General features: G+C 47.7%; 1 protein-coding gene and 1 non-coding gene across 6 annotated transcripts in view; both read left to right on the top strand.

Moving 5' to 3' along the window:
- ZMYM4 (zinc finger MYM-type containing 4) overlaps positions 1 to 21,743 on the top strand; it is a 371,597-nt gene that overhangs the window by 293,392 nt on the left and 56,462 nt on the right. The window lies entirely within an intron of this gene.
- On the top strand, positions 10,985 to 11,105 carry LOC135054120 (U5 spliceosomal RNA). Its single transcript, XR_010243369.1, has one exon. It is a non-coding gene; the product is annotated as a U5 spliceosomal RNA (small nuclear RNA).

Below are 21,743 nucleotides of genomic sequence, written 5' to 3'. Positions count from 1 at the left end.
AAATTGTATTATAAAAGCAGCTATACAGGGAGCACTTATTATAAGGCTATCCCTGTCATATATAGCGCTTTTGGTGTGTGCTGGCAAACTCTCCCTCTGTCTCCCCAAAGGGCTAGTGGGGTCCTGTCTTCGTTAAGAGCATTCCCTGTGTGTCTGCTGTGTGTCGGTACGTGTGTGTCGACATGTATGAGGACGATATTGGTGTGGAGGCGGAGCAATTGCCAAATATGGGGATGTCACCTCCTAGGGGGTCGACACCAGAATGGATGCCTTTATTTATGGAATTACGGGATAGTGTCAACACGCTAAAGCAGTCGTTTGTCGACATGAGACGGCCGGACAATCAGTTAGTGCCTGTCCAGGCGCCTCAAACACCGTCAGGGGCTGTAAAACGCCCTTTGCCTCAGTCGGTCGACACAGACCCAGACACAGGCACTGATTCCAGTGGCGACGGTGACGAATCAACCGTATTTTCCAGTAGGGCCACACGTTATATGATTTTGGCAATGAAGGAGGCGTTACATTTAGCTGATACTACTGGTACCACTAAATAGGGTATTATGTGGGGTGTGAAAAAACTACCTATAGTTTTTCCTGAATCAGAAGAACTAAATGATGTATGTGATGAAGCGTGGGTTGCCCCCGATAAAAAGATGCTAATTTCAAAGAAGTTATTAGCTTTATACCCTTTCCCGTCAGAGGTTAGGGCGCGCTGGGAAACACCTCCTAGGGTGGATAAGGCGCTCACACGCTTATCTAAACAAGTGGCGTTACCCTCTCCTGAGACGGCCGCACTTAAAGATCCAACAGATAGGAGGATGGAAAATATCCAAAAAAGTATATACACACATACAGGTGTTATACTACGACCAGCTATAGCGTCAGCCTGGATGTGCAGTGCTGGAGTAGTTTGGTCAGAGTCCCTGATTGAAAATATTGATACCCTGGATAGGGACAATGTTTTACTGTCTTTAGAGCAAATAAAGGATGCATTTCTTTATATGCGTGATGCACAGAGGGATATCTGCACACTGGCATCACGGGTAAGTGCTATGTCCATTTCGGCCAGAAGAAGTTTATGGACGCGACAGTGGTCAGGCGATGCGGACTCAAAACGGCATATGGAAGTTTTGCCGTATAAAGGGGAGGAGTTATTTGGAGTCGGTCTATCAGATTTGGTGGCCACGGCTACAGCCGGGAAATCCACCTTTTTACCTCAAGCTACTCCCCAACAGAAAAAGACACCGACTTTTCAACCGCAGTCCTTTCGTTCCTTTAAAAACAAGAGAGCAAAGGGATATTCATATCTGCCACGAGGCAGAGGAAGGGGGAAGAGACACCAACAGGCAGCTCCTTCCCAGGAACAGAAGCCCTCCCCCGCTTCTACAAAAGCCTCAACATGACGCTGGGGCTTCTCAAGCGGACTCGGGGGCAGTGGGCGGTCGTCTCAAGCATTTCAGCGCGCAGTGGGCTCACTCGCAGGTAGATCCCTGGATCCTGCAGATAATATCTCAGGGGTACAGGTTGGAACTAGAGACAGATCCGCCTCGCCGTTTCCTGAAGTCTGCTTTACCAACGTCCCCCTCCGAAAGGGAGACGGTTTTGGAAGCCATTCACAAGCTGTACTCTCAGCAGGTGATAGTCAAGGTACCTCTTCTACAACAGGGAAAGGGGTATTATTCCACTCTATTTGTGGTACCGAAGCCGGACGGCTCGGTAAGACCTATTCTAAATCTGAAGTCCTTGAACCTGTACATAAAGAAGTTCAAGTTCAAAATGGAGTCACTCAGAGCAGTGATAGCGAACCTGGAAGAAGGGGACTTTATGGTGTCCTTGGACATCAAGGATGCGTACCTCCACGTTCCAATTTACCCCTCACACCAGGGGTACCTCAGGTTCGTTGTACAAAACTGTCACTATCAGTTTCAGACGCTGCCGTTCGGATTGTCCACGGCACCTCGGGTCTTTACAAAGGTAATGGCCGAGATGATGATTCTTCTTCGAAGAAAAGGCGTATTAATTATCCCATACTTGGACGATCTCCTAATAAGGGCAAGGTCCAGAGAACAGCTAGAGAGGGGATTAGCACTGTCTCAAGAAGTGCTAAAACAGCACGGCTGGATTCTGAATATTCCAAAATCCCAGTTAATGCCGACAACTCGTCTGCTGTTCCTAGGGATGATTCTGGACACGGTTCAGAAAAAGGTTTTTCTCCCGGAGGAAAAAGCCAAGGAGTTGTCCGAGCTTGTCAGGAACCTCCTAAAACCAGGAAAGGTGTCTGTACATCAATGCACAAGAGTCCTGGGAAAAATGGTGGCTTCTTACGAAGCAATTCCATTCGGCAGATTCCATGCACGAATTTTCCAGAGGGATCTGTTAGACAAATGGTCAGGGTCGCATCTTCAGATGCACCAGCGGATAACCCTGTCTCCAAGGACAAGGGTATCTCTTCTGTGGTGGTTGAAGAGTGCTCATCTATTGGAGGGCCGCAGATTCGGCATACAGGATTGGATCCTGGTGACCACGGACGCCAGCCTGAGAGGCTGGGGAGCAGTCACACAAGGAAGAAACTTCCAGGGAGTGTGGACGAGCCTGGAAACGTCTCTTCACATAAACATTCTGGAACTAAGAGCAATCTACAATGCTCTAAGCCAGGCAGAACCTCTGCTTCAAGGAAAACCGGTGTTGATCCAGTCGGACAACATCACGGCAGTCGCCCATGTGAACAGACAGGGCGGCACAAGAAGCAGGAGTGCAATGGCAGAAGCTGCAAGGATTCTTCGCTGGGCACAGAATCATGTGATAGCACTGTCAGCAGTGTTCATCCCGGGAGTGGACAACTGGGAAGCAGACTTCCTCAGCAGACACGACCTTCACCCGGGAGAGTGGGGACTTCATCCGGAAGTCTTCCACATGCTGGTAACCCGTTGGGAAAGACCAATGGTGGACATGATGGCGTCTCACCTCAACAAAAAACTGGACAGGTATTGCGCCAGGTCAAGAGATCCGCAGGCAATAGCTGTGGACGCGCTGGTAACGCCTTGGGTGTACCAGTCGGTGTATGTGTTTCCTCCTCTGCCTCTCATACCAAAAGTATTGAGAATTATACGGCAAAGAGGCGTAAGAACGATACTAGTGGTTCCGGATTGGCCAAGAAGGACTTGGTACCCGGAACTTCAAGAGATGATCACGGAAGATCCGTGGCCTCTACCTCTAAGGAGGGACTTGCTTCAGCAGGGTCCCTGTCTGTTTCAAGACTTACCGCGGCTGCGTTTGACGGCATGGCGGTTGAACGCCGGATCCTAAAGGAAAAAGGCATGCCGGAAGAAGTCATTCCTACTTTGATTAAAGCAAGGAAGGAAGTAACCGTGCAACACTATCACCGCATTTGGCGAAGATATGTTGCGTGGTGCGAGGATCGGAGTGCTCCGACGGAGGAATTTCAACTGGGTCGATTCCTACATTTCCTGCAATCAGGATTGTCTATGGGTCTCAAATTGGGATCTATTAAGGTTCAAATTTCGGCCCTGTCGATTTTCTTTCAAAAAGAATTGGCTTCAGTTCCTGAAGTCCAGACTTTTGTTAAGGGAGTGCTGCATATACAGCCTCCTGTGGTGCCTCCAGTGGCACCGTGGGATCTCAATGTGGTTTTGGAATTTCTAAAATCTCATTGGTTTGAACCACTATAAAAAAGGTGGATTTAAAATATCTCACATGGAAAGTGACCATGTTACTAGCCCTGGCTTCGGCCAGGAGAGTGTCAGAACTGGCAGCTTTATCTTACAAAAGCCCATATCTGATTTTCCATTCGGACAGGGCAGAACTGCGGACTCGTCCGCATTTTCTCCCTAAGGTGGTGTCAGCATTTCATCTGAACCAGCCTATTGTAGTGCCTGCGGCTACAAGTGACTTGGAGGACTCCAAGTTACTGGACGTTGTCAGAGCATTAAAAATATATATTGCAAGGACAGCTGGAGTCAGAAAATCTGACTCGTTGTTTATATTGTATGCACCCAACAAGATGGGTGCTCCTGCGTCTAAGCAGACGATTGCTCGTTGGATCTGTAGCACAATCCAACTTGCACATTCTGTGGCAGGCCTGCCACAGCCTAAATCTGTAAAGGCCCACTCCACAAGGAAGGTGGGCTCATCTTGGGCGGCTGCCCGAGGGGTCTCGGCATTACAACTTTGCCGAGCAGCTACGTGGTCAGGGGAGAACACGTTTGTAAAATTTTACAAATTTGATACTCTGGCTAAGGAGGACCTGGAGTTCTCTCATTCGGTGCTGCAGAGTCATCCGCACTCTCCCGCCCGTTTGGGAGCTTTGGTATAATCCCCATGGTCCTTTCAGGAACCCCAGCATCCACTAGGACGATAGAGAAAATAAGAATTTGCTTACCGATAATTCTATTTCTCGGAGTCCGTAGTGGATGCTGGGCGCCCATCCCAAGTGCGGATTATCTGCAATAATTGTACATAGTTATTGTTAACTAATTCGGGTTATTGTTAGGAAGCCATCTTTCAGAGGCTCCTCTGTTATCATACTGTTAACTGGTTTTGCTCACAAGTTGTACGGTGTGATTGGTGTGGCTGGTATGAGTCTTACCCGGGATTCAAAATTCCTCCCTTATTGTGTACGCTCGTCCGGGCACAGTACCTAACTGGCTTGGAGGAGGGTCATAGGGGGAGGAGCCAGTGCACACCACCTGATCGGAAAGCTTTACTTTTGTGCCCTGTCTCCTGCGGAGCCGCTATTCCCCATGGTCCTTTCAGGAACCCCAGCATCCACTACGGACTCCGAGAAATAGAATTATCGGTAAGTAAATTCTTATTTTCTATATATGCGTGATGCACAGCGGAATATTTGCCGACTGGCATCAAGTCTAAGTGCGTTGTCCATTTCTACCAGTAGAGGGTTATGGACACGACAGTGGTCAGGTGATGCGGATTTCAAACGGCAATTGGAAGTATTGCCTTATTAAGGGGAGGAGTTATTTGGGGTCGGTCTTTCAGACCTGGTGGCCACGGCAACAGCTGGGAAATCCACGTTTGTACCCCAGGTCGCCTCTCAACATGAGAAGACGCCGTATTATCAGGCGCAGTCTTTTCGTGGACAAGCGGGCAAAAGGTTCCTCATTTCTGCCCCGTGACAGAGGGAGAGGAAAAAAAGGCTGCAGAAATCAGCCAGTTCCCAGGAACAGAAACCCTCTCCCGCCTCTGCCAAGCCCTCAGTATGACGCTGGGGCTTTACAAGCAGAATCAGGCACGGTGGGAGGCCCGTCTCAATGAATTTCAGCGCGCAGTGGGCTCACTCGCAAGTAGACCCCTGGATCCTTTAGGTGATATCTCAGGGGTACAAATTGGAATTCGAGACGTTTCCCCCTCGCCGTTTCCTAAAGTCGGCTTTACCGATGTCTCCTTCTGACAGGGAGACAGTTTTGGAAGCCATTCACAAGCTGTATTCCCAGCAGGTGATAATCAAGGTACCCCTCCTGCAATAGGGAACGGGGTATTATTCCACACTGTTGTGGTACCGAAGCCGGACGGCTCGGTGAGACCGATTCTAAATCTAAAATCTTTGAACACTTACATACAGAGGTTCAAATTCAAGATTGAGTCACTCAGAGCAGTGATTGCGAACCTGGAAGAAGGGGACTACATGATGTCTCGGGACATCAAGGATGCTTACCTTCATGTCCAAATTTACCCTTCTCACCAAGGGTACCTCAGGTTTATGGTACAGAACTGTCACTATCCGTTCAGACGCTGCCGTATGGATGGTCCACGGCACCCCGGGTCTTTACCAAGGTAATGGCCGAAATGATGATATTCCTTCGAAGGAAGGGAATTTTAGTTATCCCTTACTTGGACGATTCCCTGATAAGGGTAAGATCCAGGGAACAGTTGGAGGTCGGTGTAGCACTATCTCAGGTAGTGTTGCGGCAGCACGATTGGATTCTCAATATTCCAAAATCGCAGCTGGTTCCGACGACTCGTCTTCTGTTCCTAGGGATGATCCTGGACACAGTCCAGAAAAAGGTGTTTCTCCCGGAGGAGAAAGCCAGGGAGTTATCCGAGCTAGTCAGGAACCTCCTAAAACCGAGCCAAGTCTCAGTGCATCAATGCACAAGGGTTCTGGGTAAAATGGTGGCTTCCTACGAAGCAATCCCATTCGGCAGATTCCACGCAAGAACTTTCCAGTGGGACCTGCTGGACAAATGGTCCGGGTCGCATCTTCAGATGCATCAGCGGATAACCCTGTCACTAAGAACAAGGGTGTCCCTCCTGTGGTGGTTGCAGAGTGCTCATCTTCTAGAGGGCCGCAGATTCGGCATTCAGGACTGGGTCCTGGTGACCACGGATGCCAGCCTGCGAGGCTGGGGAGCAGTCACACAGGGAAGGAATTTCCAGGGCTTATGGTCAAGCCTGGAGACATCACTTCACATAAATATCCTGAAGCTAAGGGCCATTTACAATGCTCTAAGCTTAGCAAGACCTCTGCTTCAAGGTCAGCCGGTGTTGATCCAGTCGGACAACATCACGGCAGTCACCCACGTAAACAGACAGGGTGGCACAAGAAGCAGGAGGGCAATGGCAGAAGCTGCAAGGATTCTTCGCTGGGCGGAAAATCATGTGATAGCACTGTCAGCAATTCCGGGAGTGGACAACTGGGAAGCAGACTTCCTCAGCAGACACGACCTCCACCCGGGAGAGTGGGGACTTCACCCAGAAGTCTTCCACATGATTATAAACCGTTGGGAAAAACTCGACAGGTATTGCGCCAGGTCAAGGGACCCTCAGGCAATAGTTGTAGACGCTCTGGTAACACCGTGGGTGTACCAGTCAGTGTATGTGTTCCCTCATCTGCCTCTCATACCCAAGGTACTGAGATTGATAAGATGGAGAGGAGTAAGCACTATATTCGTGGCTCCGGATTGGCCAAGAAGGACTTGGTAACCGGAACTTCAAGAGATGCTCACGGAGGATCCGTGGCCTCTACCTCTAAGAAGGGACCTGCTCCAGCAAGGACCCTGTCTGTTCCAAGACTTACCGCGACTGCGTTTGACGGCATGGCGGTTGAACGCCGGATCCTGAAGGAAAAAAGGCATTCCGGATGAAGTCATCCCTATCCTGATCAAAGCCAGGAAGGATGTAACCGAAAAACATTATCACCGCATTTGGCGAAAATATGTTGCGTGGTGCGAGGCCAGTAAGGCCCGACGGAGGAAATTCAACTGGGTCGATTCCTACATTTCCTGCAAACAGGAGTGTCTATGGGCCTGAAATTGGGGTCCATTAAGGTTCAAATTTCGGCCCTGTCAATTTTCTTCCAAAAAAGAACTAGCTTCAGTCCCTGAAGTTCAGACGTTGTAGAAGGGGTACTGCATATACAGCCTCCTTTTGTGCCTCCAGTGGCACCTTGGGATCTCAATGTAGTTTTTGGGTTCCAAAAAGTCACATTGGTTTGAACCATTTAAATCTGTGGAGTTAAAATATCTCACATGGAAAGTGGTCATGCTGTTGGCCCTGGCCTGGGCCAGGCGCTTGTCAGAATTGGCGGCTTTATCCTGTAAAAGCCCTTATCTGATTTTCCATTCGGACAGGGCGGAATTGAGGACTCGTCCTCAGTTTCTCCCTAAGGTGGTTTCAGCGTTTCACCTGAACCAACCTATTGGGTGCCTGCGGCTACTAGGGACTTGGAGGACTCCAAGTTGCTTGACGTTGTCAGGGCCCTGAAAATATATGTTTCCAGGACGGCTGGAGTCAGAAAATCTGACTCGCTGTTTATCCTGTATGCACCCAACAAGCTGGGTGCTCCTGCTTCTAAGCAGACTATTGCTCGTTGGATTTGTAGTACAATTCAGCTTGCACATTCTGTGGCAGGCCTGCCACAGCCAAAAATCTGTAAATGCCCACTCCACAAGGAAGATGGGCTCATCTTGGGCGGCTGCCCGAGGGGTCTCGGCTTTACAACTTTGCCGAGCAGCTACTTGGTCAGGAGCAAATACGTTTGTAAAATTCTACAAAATTGATACCCTGGCTGAGGAGGGCCTGGAGTTCTCTCATTTGGTGCTGCAGAGTCATCTGCACTCTCCCGCCCGTTTGGGAGCTTTGGTATAATCCCCATGGTCCTTACGGAGTCCCCAGCATCCACTTAGGACGTTAGAGAAAATAAGAATTTACTTACCGATAATTCTATTTCTCGTAGTCCGTAGTGGATGCTGGGCGCCCATCCCAAGTGCGGATTGTCTGCAATACTGGTACATAGTTATTGTTACCAAAAAAAATCGGGTTATTGCTGTAGTGAGCCATCTTTTCTAGAGGCTCCTCTGTTATCATGCTGTTAACTGGGTTTAGATCACGAGTTGTACGGTGTGATTGGTGTGGCTGGTATGAGTCTTACCTGGGATTCAAAATCCTTCCTTATTGTGTACGCTCGTCCGGGCACAGTATCCTAACTGAGGCTTGGAGAAGGGTCATAGGGGGAGGAGCCAGTGCACACCAGGTAGTTCTAAAGCTTTTCTTTTGTGCCCAGTCTCCTGCGGAGCCGCTATTCCCCATGGTCCTTACGGAGTCCCCAGCATCCACTACGGACTACGAGAAATAGAATTATCGGTAAGTAAATTCTTATTGTTACTGTGTCATCCCCAGAAAGTAGAGAGTATCTGCTATCAATAACATTACCAGTTACTTATACTGGTAGACACCTACGGTTACTGATACACTGACAACCGGTAGATACAGTTGAACACTTTACTGCTCTCTTTATACAGTTTTTACACATAAGTTGTCCTTTTAACTAGTGCATTTTTTAAGTACTTATCTTAAACGTCACTCTGCTTGGCTTTGAGACACCTTTTTGTTTTTTTAAGTTTGTACTCACTGACAGGCAAGAGGGTGTTTCTTTCCCTTTACAGAGTGAATGAAAGCTATACCTTAGCGCCACTAAGTGAGCTGGGAGATTTATTTTGACATTTCCTGCCCATAGTATCATTCGGGATATCTACTTCGGTGACTAATGCTCCCTCCTAGTCAAAATAGCACCATGCCAAGATAGTGCAAGGATCCCCCTTCAGATCTTTTGGATTTCAGTATCATCTGTACACAGAAGATACTCATCTACATATCCTCCCCAGATTGGTCACCATCTGTATTGGTCTGTGCCACTGAATGCCTTTCTGCTGTTTCATCTTGCATGTCAACTCGCCACGTCAAACTTAATATTTACAAAACAGAATTGATTATATTTCCAACAACCAATTGTGGTTATCAACCTCATATATCTATCATTGTTGAGAACTCAACAGTCAGTCCTACCCCATAGACTCACTGCCTTGGTGTCATCCTTGACTCTGAACTGTCCTTTATTCCTCACATTCAATCTGTCTCAAAATCATGTTGCATGTATCTAACAACGTAACCAAAATTTCTTTTTCATCCACTAGGGGTCACTGGAGTACTCTTGGGGATATGGACGGCGTAGCAGAACAAAGGCACTGAATATTTAAATTTAGAACTCTCCACCCCTCCATATCCCAGAGTACCTCAGTGTACGAACCCAGTGTTTTTTCTGTGCTCAAAGCACTAACATCGGCTTGTGGGATTCCCACACTTGTTGGAAGATTTTATAAATTTTTCATTTTTATTTTCATTTTTTTTAAATAGCACATCCCTTCCCAGTTTCAAGAAAAACATGGGTCCGGGATAGTGCCGCTGCACGGGCAGCGCATGGCGTGTCGGTCCTCACAAAGAGCATCCTCACAGCCACAGGCAGCCCACTGCTCCTGCAAAGAGCAGCCAGGACTAGAGAGCTGGACGGAGCTTACACAGAAGAAGCCCCGTCGCAGCCATGACTTAGATCACTGGAAAGCTAACTGGAAAGCTGGACGGAGCTTACACATAGAAGCCCCGTCGCAGCCAGGACTACAGAGCTGGACGGAGCTTACACAGAAGAAGCCCCGTCACAGCCATGAGTTACATCACTGGAGAGCTGGACGGAGCTTACACATAAGAAGCCCCGTCGCAGCCATGATCAGGAGACAAGCAAGGTAGGCTGGGGAACGGGGCGGTCAGCGCAGGCTGCCGCGCCGCTATGTTGGGGTTAATATGCTGCTTCGCCGCTCATACGCCCGCCAAGCCCCAGCCGCTACGTCTGTAAACGCCCGTCCCAGCGCTCCGTCCGGCCGCCCAGCTCCGTCCGGCCGCCCAGCGCCATACGGCCGCAGACGCTCCCTCAGTCTCAGTACAGAGACGGTGACCGCCGCTCCGTCCGGCCGCCCAGCACCATCCACCCACAAGTGCCAGTGCAGGCTTACCGCAGAGACACAGCGTTACAGGGGGGAAGAGGCACGGTGGAATCTGGCGGATCAAATATATGAACAGCAGCACAGTGTATAGGCAGCTATATATATGTGACAGGTATTTATAATGTATTGTTACCTGTCCTGGGAGTAATAGGCTATTGAGTCTATATTACTGTCTGTGATTTTCACGGTATAATAGGCTATTGAGCCTATATATTAATGGCTGTTATTATCACTGTATAATAGGTTTTTCAGCCTATATATTAATGTCGGTGATTATCACTGTATAATAGGCTATGGAGCCTATATTAAGGTCTGTGATTATCACTGTATAATAGGCTATTGAGCCTATATTAATGCTGTATAAATATATTAATGTCTGTAATTATCATAGGCTATTGAGCTTATATATATATTTATTCATAGAGCATGTGTTGTACCCGGCCTGTGATTATACTGTATAATAGGCTATATTAACACGGAAACATTTGTAACTTGTTCTGTGATTATCAGGGTCAGCATGGCAAAGGGGCCATTTTAACCATGCTTCCTGTTGTTTTCCAGTGTGTAATTCTGGAACATTCCTGCCCTACATCTCTAAGCCACCAGAGGCGCAGGGGTGTTAGTGGGAATTTGGTTCGGGTTTCACATGCCCATGTTAACTGCTTTTCACATAAAGAATACTCTGGTTTCTCTTCAGATCGAATAAATCTTTCGCCTTTTACTAAAGATTTCCGTAGAGAGGAACAACCATGAGTTTCATATAAATATGTTGTTCAGCAATAAAATATATATATGACACATAATAACTTCAATAAGTCGTGCAAGTGTCTGTCCGTTGCCTATTGTGGTGTCTGTCTGCATAGCGAGTAAGGCTCTAGCGCAGACTAAAAATAATTTTAAAAATCCTATGTTAAGCATTGGCAATTCAAATTAAAAGAGCGGTAACATCGGAGTCTCGGAAGTTACTCCGCCAGCTCTAACAAAAGACAGTCTTTCCAAAGGGCCAATTTCCCTTTGGGTACCAGGGTGTTTATTTAACTGGTCTTATAATTTAATGCACGATTCTATGTCAAATCTCACACCGATAACTACGAGTGAGAAGGGTACATTAGTCCAGCACTCAGATAGTGCGGGGTTTTTGACAACCATACATTGCTAAATCCCAGTGAGTCAATGTCTCCATTTTTACAGAGACTGAGTAGACTCTAACCACTATTTAATCGTTTCCAAAATGACGCGATCCGCCATTGGTAAATGCGGCTGTGTCACTGTTAAAAGAAGCTGCAGAGTATATCTGTAAAGCTTCTGCTAACGCCGGTTACTTCGATTCTCACTTTTCATCGTCGCTAGTTTAAGCGCGACAAGGCCAGAGCTTGTTTGGTCCTAAATTTGATATTCAGCCATTACCGCATCCAGTATCAAAACGGAAATACTTGTGCCGGCGTTTAATCCCTTTAGACTTCAGTTTTTTCAAGGCGGTGGTACAAAACAGTCACGCCTTGTAACGACAGGACTCTACAGTCAGCAAGCCAGTGGCTTGATGACCTCTTAGGCATCTCCATTTTCCAATTGTGGAAGCGCGTCTTTACATGTTACATTTGCGGGGTTTCCAGACATCAACTCATGGATGTCTCAGCTATTTACAGATTAAAGGACAAGACTGCCTCTGTCGAACAGTTTGGCAGGTTGCCATTTAGTCTCTGCTGGTTTTCAGCTGTCTTTATAACCAGGCAGTAGTACACCAACAGAGTCAGGGTTACTTATTCCCCTCTGTTTGGGGTAACAAAACCAGACAGCTCCGTCGCAGTCTCAATCAACAAGTCACTTACTGCAGTTTGAAAATGGATTTTCTGCGGTTAGTATTTGCATATTGGAGCCACAAAATTGCATAATTGCACTTGATCTTCACAATGCGTATTTACCCATTCCGGTTTGGTCATCACAGGTTCTAGCGTTTGCAAAACGCCACAACCATTAACCATTTCAGGTCTACCGTTTGGCTTCTTGTCAACGCCTCGGGTATTTACCAAAGTGATGTTGGTGATGATAGCTCATCTCAGAGTCCTGACAGTGACAATCGTTCCATACTTAGACGATCTGCTCATAAGAACTCTGTCTCAACAGAGTTCCTCTAACTTAGACAATCTGCTCATAAGAACTCTGTCTCAACAGAGTTCCTCTAACTTGCGCTACTAATGTATACTGCGGTGGCAGGTCAAGTTCAAAAACAATCGCATCTAATTCCGTCTGAACGACGTCAATTCCTAGGTAAGATTATAAATACGGTAAATCAAAGACATTTACCTACTACACCAGCAAGAACAAATGTACATCTAGTAATTAGTGCAAAAGCCACGCACACTAGCGGTACATTGGTGTATTCGCCTGTTAAGAATAATGATGTGTTTTCAAAGCGCTTTAGTTCGCCGGCCTTCACTCGCGTTTCCCACAGAGGGGCGAGGGTGTATATACTCTGGACGAGAGTCTCAGAGGTTCAGGAGTTGTAGTTAAAAAAGATCAGCGACAGAGGTTCTAAAACGGATCACGACAGATTGCTGTCGATAAATGTCCTGGAACTCCGTGCAATTTACAATGCACTACATGCTTCGCTTTCAGTCTGACCAAATGCAGTCAGACAACGCAACGGGAGTTGCATACACAACAACCAGGGAGAACCAAGAAGCCGCATGGCAATGCGGCAGGTAACTCGAATCCTCAATTGCCCAGAACACCATTATGTGATGATGTCAACGGGGTTCATTCCGTGAGTGGACATCTGTTAGACAGATGATCTCACCCGTCAGGATTTATATCCTGAAAACTGGACATTAAATCCAGAGGTGTTTCATATGTGAGTCCACAGAAGGGTTACCCTCAGGTATACATGATGGCATCTCGCCACAATTACAAAAGCTCAGTATGTGTACAAAACGACAGATCACAAGGGCAGTGGCGGTGGAGTCTCTCACATTCGTGTGGTCATTCAGCATCGTGTATCTGGCTCCACCATTTTCCGCTGCTCTCTCCGTTGCCAAAACGGATCATAAGACAGTTCGTCACAGTCATACTAGTGATATCTCATGGGTTTCGGAGAGCTTGCTTCTCGAATCTCCAAGGAATACTTGCACACGATCTTGGCCCGCTCATAATACGGCCAACCTGTTACAACAGGGAACGTTCTTTTACCCATAGTTACCTATGTACCTATTACCTATGTACCGCAGCTGCGGTTGACGGGGTGGGGGTTCAGACCGCCCTCTTAAGAAAAGAAATAGGGCATTACAGTATCGGTTATACCAACCATGTTACGAGCTAGTAAGCCGCTTAAGGCAGCTCATTATTACAAAATTTGGTGTGCTTATATAGGTGGTAAAGCTCGGAAGTTTCCGACATCATCTTTCAAGATACCCGTATTCTGTTATTTTACAAACGGGGTGGGATGGAGAACTGCGTTTATCTGCACTGAGGGTGCAGGTATCTGTGTGGTCAACTTATTTTCAAAGACGTTTGACTCTATTGCGTCGGTACACACCTTTCTACAAGGTGTCATCAAAGTGCAGCCTCCATTTATCCCACCTACAGCGCCAGGCGACTTGAGGTTGGGTTCAGATTTCTTACAGTTTTCATATTTTGAACCCTTACAACAAATGGGGATTAAGTTTCTCACTTGGGAAAACATTTTTCTTCTAGCCTTAGCTTCGGCAAGGGTTTTGTTTTCATATTTGGGTGCCTTGTATTCCAAGCCACCGTATTTGAGTTTTCTCATGACAAAGCAGATCTTCGGACGAATTCCGCTTTCTTATTCTTCACATCAATATACCAATAGTGGTTCCTGTGTTGACAGCACATTCTAGAATTCTGAATGTGGTACACGCATTACGCGTCTATATGTCCCGAACGTCTACAGTACGTGATACGGATACGTTGTTTGTTCTCTATGATGCTGCCAACTGGGATTAGCCAGTTTCTCAGCAGACATTATCCAGTTGGATAATAATGACTACAAGTCAGGCTTACTTTAAGGCTAAGTTACAGTCGCCTACGTCAGTAATAGCTCATCCCACAGGTTCTGTGGGAATGTCAGACCCAGCGGGTCGTGGAGCGTCCACGACGCGGCTACATAGCCTTCAGTGCACCACGTTTGTGCACGTTTACACGTTATGAATGGTTGCGGCATCAGCATCTAGCTTTGGCTGCCTACTGTTACAAGTGTCAAACAGCTCTCCCGCCCACGAGGGAAGCTTTGGTACGTCCCAAGAGTACTCCAGTGACCCCTAGTGGATGAAAAAGAAAATAGGATTTTGGTACTTACCAGGTAAATCCTTTTCTTTGAATCCATAGGGGGCACTGGACGCCCACCCAGAGCAGTTTTACCTGGGTTGTTTTAAGCTCAGAGGAGCTTAGGGTAACACGTTTTACCTGGTTTGTATTAAGCTCAAAGGAGCTTATGGTAACACATTTTCACTGATTGGTTCAAACTATCAAGGTCTATCGGTTATGCTGTCAACTGTTTAGTTGACATTAACGTTATGGGTCAACTTTGTTGTTGTCCGTTATGTTATAGGAATTCTCCATTGTCAACCTCTCTATAGTAGTTCGCTCAGTAAAAACACTGGGTTCGTACACTGAGGTACTCTGGGATATGGAGGGGTGGAGAGTTCTAAATTTAAATATTCAGTGCCGTTGTTCTGCTACGCCGTCCATATCCCAAGAGTACTCCAGTGCCCCCTATGGATTCAAAGAAAAGGATTTACCTGGTAAGTACCAAAATCCTATTATTACCATATCTGCAAAAACGCCAAAAGTCCATGCTCTTATTATCTCCCTTATTGATTATTGCTATAGTCTTCTTACTGGTATTACCAAAAAGAGACTCACCACCACTACAGTCCATTCTGAATGCAGCTGCGAGGCTAATCTTCCTCACTAGATGTTCATTGTTTGCTAATCTGCTCTGTCAATCCCTCTGTTGGTTACCTGAATTCTACAATATTCAATATAAAATACTTTTACTCACACACAAGGCTGTTAACCAAATTACTCTTCACAAGATCTACGTCTCTCATCCACACTCATTATTCACTCCAATTCACAATTGCAGGACTTCCTTTGCACTGTACCCACTCTGTGGAATGCCCTCCCACGCACAATAAGACTCTCCTCCTGTATCTTCAGACAAGCTTATTAAATGCCGGAATTGCCCACATAACCTTCATAAACTTTCCTATCCAAATACATCCCCACTGTAGCATGCACACACATCCTCACATTTTCTTCTCTTCATTTTCACATCCTACTGACCCCAGGCCAACATTGCTATGTAACCATATCTTATAGCCCACCAAGAACCTTCGCAATCTGGTGGACCATTATGCAAAAGAGAACACCTGTCCTTGTGTATCATTACCTATTTCCCTATAGAGTGTAACCTGCGAGCAGGTCCTTCCTACCACTGGCTGTCTGGTATTATCCAGATTTGTTTTTTCACTGTTTCCACTTGTAAAGCACAACATGATTTGCTGCACTATATAAGGAACTGTTAATAAATAATCCTTCCAGTAGGTGAAATAGACGTTTAACTTGAGTTATTTAACAAGATGCTTCAAGAGGTGTGAAAAGGCAAGCCTTCGGGCTTGCTGAAGTTAATCTTGTAACCTGATAACTCTCTTAACTGGATTATTCTCAGAACAGTTTGGAGAATGAAGTGAGAGGCTTAGTCAGGGTGAGGAGGGTGTCTGTGGCGAAGGGAGAGAGCGTTTGTATTGGAAATCACCAACAGTGATGCCTGAAATATCCTTATTCGATTGAATCCTACAAGTGATGTTAAATGATGGGAGCTGGTGACACTAAATGAGTCTAAAAGCAAACCACCGGCCAGGACTGAAGTGAAAGGGTTATCGTAAAGGGCTCAGACCGTCTGCAAGAATTTTCCATGGAAATTCAACGTACCAAGCGTTTGAATCATAAACCCTGTCAAAGGCCTTCTCATGTCCAGGGCAAGCACCAATGAAGAAAGCTTATGTATATTGATGTGATGACTAAAAACAGTAGTGCACCTGTTGTTATTGTAAAACATTGGCACCAATTATGTAGACAATTAGTGTCTGCCTGGACGAGACAATGCCTACTCCCCTTATTAATAAAACATTGGCACCAATTATGTAGACAATTAGTGTCTGCCTGGACGAGACAATGCCTACTCCCCTTTTCTCTGACGTCCTAGTGGATGCTGGGACTCCGTCAGGACCATGGGGAATAGCGGCTCCGCAGGAGACGGGGCACAAAATTTAAAAGTTTGACCACTAGGTGGTGTGTACTGGCTCCTCCCCCTATGACCCTCCTCCAAGCCTCAGTTAGGTTTTTGTGCCCGTCCGAGCAGGGTGCAATCTAGGTGGCTCTCCTAAAGAGCTGCTTAGAAAAAGTTTGTTAGGTTTTTTATTTTCAGTGAGTCCTGCTGGCAACAGGCTCACTGCAACGAGGGACTTAGGGGAGAAGAAGTGAACTCACCTGCGTGCAGGATGGATTTGCTTCTTAGGCTACTGGACACTAGCTCCAGAGGGACGATCACAGGTACAGCCTGGATGGGTCACCGGAGCCGCGCCGCCGACCCCCTTGCAGATGCCGAATAGAGAAGAGGTCCAGAAACCGGCGGCAGAAGACGTCTCAGTCTTCATGAGGTAGCGCACAGCACTGCAGCTGTGCGCCATTGCTCTCCGCACACTTCATACCAGCGGTCACTGAGGGTGCAGGGCGCTGGGGGGGGCGCCCTGGGCAGCAATGTAATATACCTATTCTGGCTAAAATATATCACATATAGCCCCTGGGGCTATATGGATGTATTTAACCCCTGCCAGGTTCCAAAAAAACCGGGAGAAGAAGCCCGCCGAAAAGGGGGCGGGGCCTATTCTCCTCAGCACACAGCGCCATTTTCCTGCCCAGCTCCGCTGCGAGGAAGGCTCCCAGGACTCTCCCCTGCACTGCACTACAGAAACAGGGTAAAAACAGAGAGGGGGGGCACTTATTGGCGATATTTATAATATTTGAGCTGCTATAAAGGGAACACACTTATTAAGGTTGTCCCTATATATATTTATAGCGCTTGGGTGTGTGCTGGCAAACTCTCCCTCTGTCTCCCCAAAGGGCTAGTGGGGTCCTGTCTTCTATCAGAGCATTCCCTGTGTGTCTGCTGTGTGTCGGTACGTGTGTGTCGACATGTATGAGGACGATGTTGGCGTGGAGGCGGAGCAATTGCCTGTAATGGTGATGTCACCCCCTAGGGAGTCGACACCAGAATGGATGGCTTTGTTTATGGAATTACGGGATAGTGTCAGCACGCTACAAAAGTCGGTTGACGACATGAGACAGCCGGCAAACCAGTTAGTACCTGTCCAGGCGTCTCAGACACCGTCAGGGGCTGTAAAACGCCCTTTACCTCAGTCGGTCGACACAGACACTGACACTGAATCCAGTGTCGACGGTGAAGAAACAAACGTATTTTCCAGTAGGGCCACACGTTATATGATCACGGCAATGAAGGAGGCTTTGCATATCTCTGATACTGCAAGTACCACAAAAAGGGGTATTATGTGGGGTGTGAAAAAACTACCGATAGTTTTTCCTGAATCAGAGGAACTGAATGAAGTGTGTGATGAAGCGTGGGTTACCCCAGATAGAAAACTGCTAATTTCAAAGAAGTTATTGGCATTATACCCTTTCCCGCCAGAGGTTAGGGCGCGCTGGGAAACACCTCCTAGGGTGGATAAGGCGCTCACACGCTTATCAAAGCAAGTGGCGTTACCGTCTCCTGATACGGCCGCCCTCAAGGATCCAGCTGATAGGAGGCTGGAGAATACATTAAAAAGTATATACACACATACGGGTGTTATACTGAGACCAGCAATCGCCTCAGCCTGGATGTGCAGTGCTGGCGTGGCTTGGTCGGAGTCTGTCACGATCCGGGTATCTGGACGCCATTTCTTACCCATCAGATGCCTCCTAAGGCTGGCTCAGCGCTCCAGGACCGGATCCCATCTGTTATCCTAATGTTCACATTCCTGCATCCTCTCCTGTCTCTCTGAGACGCTGTCACAGTAACGCCTTATTACATCTGGCATGGCGTCTCCCGCGGCCTCCGCCGCCGTCCCTGAGCTTCTGCATGCAGAGTGTCAGAGTGGCGATTACGTCAGCCGCGGCCTCCGCTGTGTCCGCGTGGTTGGATGTGCACTTGTCAGCCTGGCGTCTCCTGTCTCCAGTGGCCGGCGCCGCCATTACTGTTTTCATTACCACATGGATTACAAACCAAACTTCCCTCCAAGTGTCTGCATGGGCGCAGCCATCTTGGATTCTGTCAGCTGATCATTTCCTCCAATCTGTTGTCAGTATTGTTAATCTGCATAATTGCCTAGCCAATCCCTTCCTTGCTGCAGGTATAAATACACTGTGCCTGAGCAAGGAAGGCGTCAGTGCTTTGGTTGTCAAACCTAGTTCCTGTTTGTCTCTCTCCTGTGATTGTCTTCCAGGTTCCAGCTCCTGTCTCAAGACTTCCACCATAGAGACCCGCACCAGCATTCCACCTGCGGTGTAGCCTGACTCTCCAATCCATTGTGGATTCATCTGTTTCCAGCTACAACATTACCTGCTTCCAGCTCAGCTTCCAGCAGAGTACAGCTTCCCTTAAAGGGCCGGTGTCCTTTCTACACTTTACCACTCTCCACCGGTATTATTATTTCTTCGCTCCCAAGTTCATTTATTATTTAACTGGTTCCAGCCAGTATCCACTCCGTGCTAACAACAGTCTGGTTCCAGCCAGTATCCACAGCAGCTGTTTTACCTTCAGCAACCCAGCTTTTCCTGGAACACCAGCTGGCACAATCCTGGGTTATCTCCATTGCTACAGTCGGGCCTGGTAAGGACTTTCCATCTAGAAGATCATAAGAACTATCTCACACTACCAGTGCCCTGTGGCTCCTGCCATCCTGTAGTACCCAGGAACTGTATTTATTATTTGCTGACTTTTACGTTTTCTTTTACTGCTGCTGTGTTGCGGAGTTGTCATAATAAACATCATTGACTTTTATCCAAGTTGTCGTGGTCACGCCTTCGGGCAGTTATTATTCATGTTACTTACATGTCCAGGGGTCTGATACAACCTCCCAGGTTCCGGTACATCTCAGCCCCTACAACTGAGGCTGCCTCCCGTCAGCTCAGGCCCTCAGTTGTGACAGAGTCACTGTCTGAAAATATTGATACCCTGGATAGGGACAGTATTTTACTGACTATAGAGCAGTTAAAGGATGCATTTCTTTATATGCGAGATGCACAGAGAGATATTTGCACTCTGGCATCAAGAGTAAGTGCGATGTCCATATCTGCCAGAAGAAGTTTATGGACGCGCCAGTGGTCAGGTGATGCGGATTCCAAACGACATATGGAAGTATTGCCGTTTAAGGGGGGGGAATTATTTGGGGTCGGTCTATCGGATCTGGTGGCCACGGCAACGGCCGGAAAATCCACCTTTTTACCCCAGGTCACCTCCCAGCAGAAAAAGCCGCAGGCTTTTCAGCCGCAGTCCTTTCGTTCCTATAAGAACAAACGAGCAAAAGGACATTCCTATTTGATCTGAGGCAAAGGAAAGGGTAAGAGACTGCAACAAGCAGCTCCTTCCCAGGAGCAGAAGCCCTCCCCGGCTTCTACAAAGGCGTCAGCATGACGCTGGGACCTTACAAGCAGACTCAGGGGCGGTGGGGGGTCGCCTCAAACATTTCAGCGCACAGTGGGCTCACTCGCAGGTGGACCCCTGGATCCTGCAGGTAGTATCTCATGGTTACAGGTTGGAATTCGAGAAGTCCCCTCCTCGCCGTTTCCTAAAGTCTGCTTTGCCAACGTCTCCCTCCGACAGGGCGACGGTATTGGAGGCCATTCACAAGCTGTATTCTCAGCAGGTGATAGTCAAGGTACCCCTCCTACAACAGGGACAGGGGTATTACTCCACGCTATTTGTGGTACCGAAGCCGGACGGCTCGGTAAGACCGATTCTAAATCTAAAATCTCTGAACCTGTACATACAAAAATTCAAGTTCAAGATGGAGTCACTCAGAGCAGTGATAGCGAATCTGGAAGAGATCCTTCTTCGAAGAGAAGGCGTCTTAATTATCCCTTACTTGGACGATCTCCTGATAAGGGCAAGATCCAGAGAACAGCTGGAGGTCGGAGTAGCACTAACCCAAGTAGTGCTCCAACAACACGGGTGGATTCTGAATTTTCCAAAATCCCAACTGATCCCGACGACACGTCTGTTGTTCCTAGGGATGATTCTGGACACTATTCAGAAAAAGGTATTTCTTCCGGAGGAGAAAGCCAGGGAGTTATCCGATCTAGTCAGGAACCTCCTAAAACCAGGAAAAGTATCTGTGCATCAATGCACAAGAGTCCTGGGAAAAATGGTTGCTTCTTACGAAGCGATTCCATTCGGCAGATTCCATGCACGAACTTTTCAGTGGGATCTGCTGGACAAATGGTCCGGATCGCATCTGCAGATGCATCAGCGGATAAAATTGTCCACAAGGACAAGAGTGTCTCTGCTATGGTGGTTGCAGAGTGCTCATCTGTTAGAGGGCCGCAGATTCGGCATACAGAACTGGGTCCTAGTGACCACGGATGCCAGCCTGAGAGGCTGGGGAGCGGTCACACAGGGAAGAAACTTCCAGGGCGTGTGGTCAAGCCTGGAGACGTCTCTTCACATAAATATACTGGAGCTAAGAGCAATCTACAATGCTCTAAGCCTGGCAAAACCTCTGCTTCAGGGTCAGCCGGTGTTGATTCAGTCGGACAACATCACGGCAGTCGCCCACGTAAACAGACAGGGCGGCACAAGAAGCAGGAGGGCAATGGCAGAAGCTGCAAGGATTCTCCGCTGGGCAGAAAATCATGTGTTAGCACTGTCAGCTGTGTTCATCCCGGGAGTGGACAACTGGGAAGCAGACTTCCTCAGCAGACACGATCTGCACCCGGGAGAGTGGGGACTTCATCCAGAAGTCTTCCACATGATTGTGGTCCATTGGGAAAGACCAATGGTGGACATGATGGCGTCCCGCCTCAACAAAAAACTGGACAGGTATTGCGCCAGGTCAAGAGACCCTCAGGCAATAGCTGTAGACGCTCTGGTAACACCATGGGTGTACCAGTCAGTGTATGTGTTTCCTCCTCTGCCTCTCATACCAAAAGTACTGAGAATTATACGGCAAAGGGGAGTAAGAACGATACTCGTGGCTCCGGATTGGCCAAGAAGAACTTGGTACCCGGAACTTCAGGAGATGCTCACGGAGGATCCGTGGCCTCTACCTCTAAGACGGGACCTGCTTCAGCAGGGACCGTGTCTGTTCCAAGACTTGCCGCGGCTGCGTTTGACGGCATGGCGGTTGAACGCCGAATCCTAAG

Source organism: Pseudophryne corroboree, chromosome 2, assembly GCF_028390025.1.
Source record: "Pseudophryne corroboree isolate aPseCor3 chromosome 2, aPseCor3.hap2, whole genome shotgun sequence".
Taxonomy (NCBI): domain Eukaryota; kingdom Metazoa; phylum Chordata; class Amphibia; order Anura; family Myobatrachidae; genus Pseudophryne; species Pseudophryne corroboree.
This window is presented reverse-complemented; position numbering and strand designations above follow the sequence as displayed.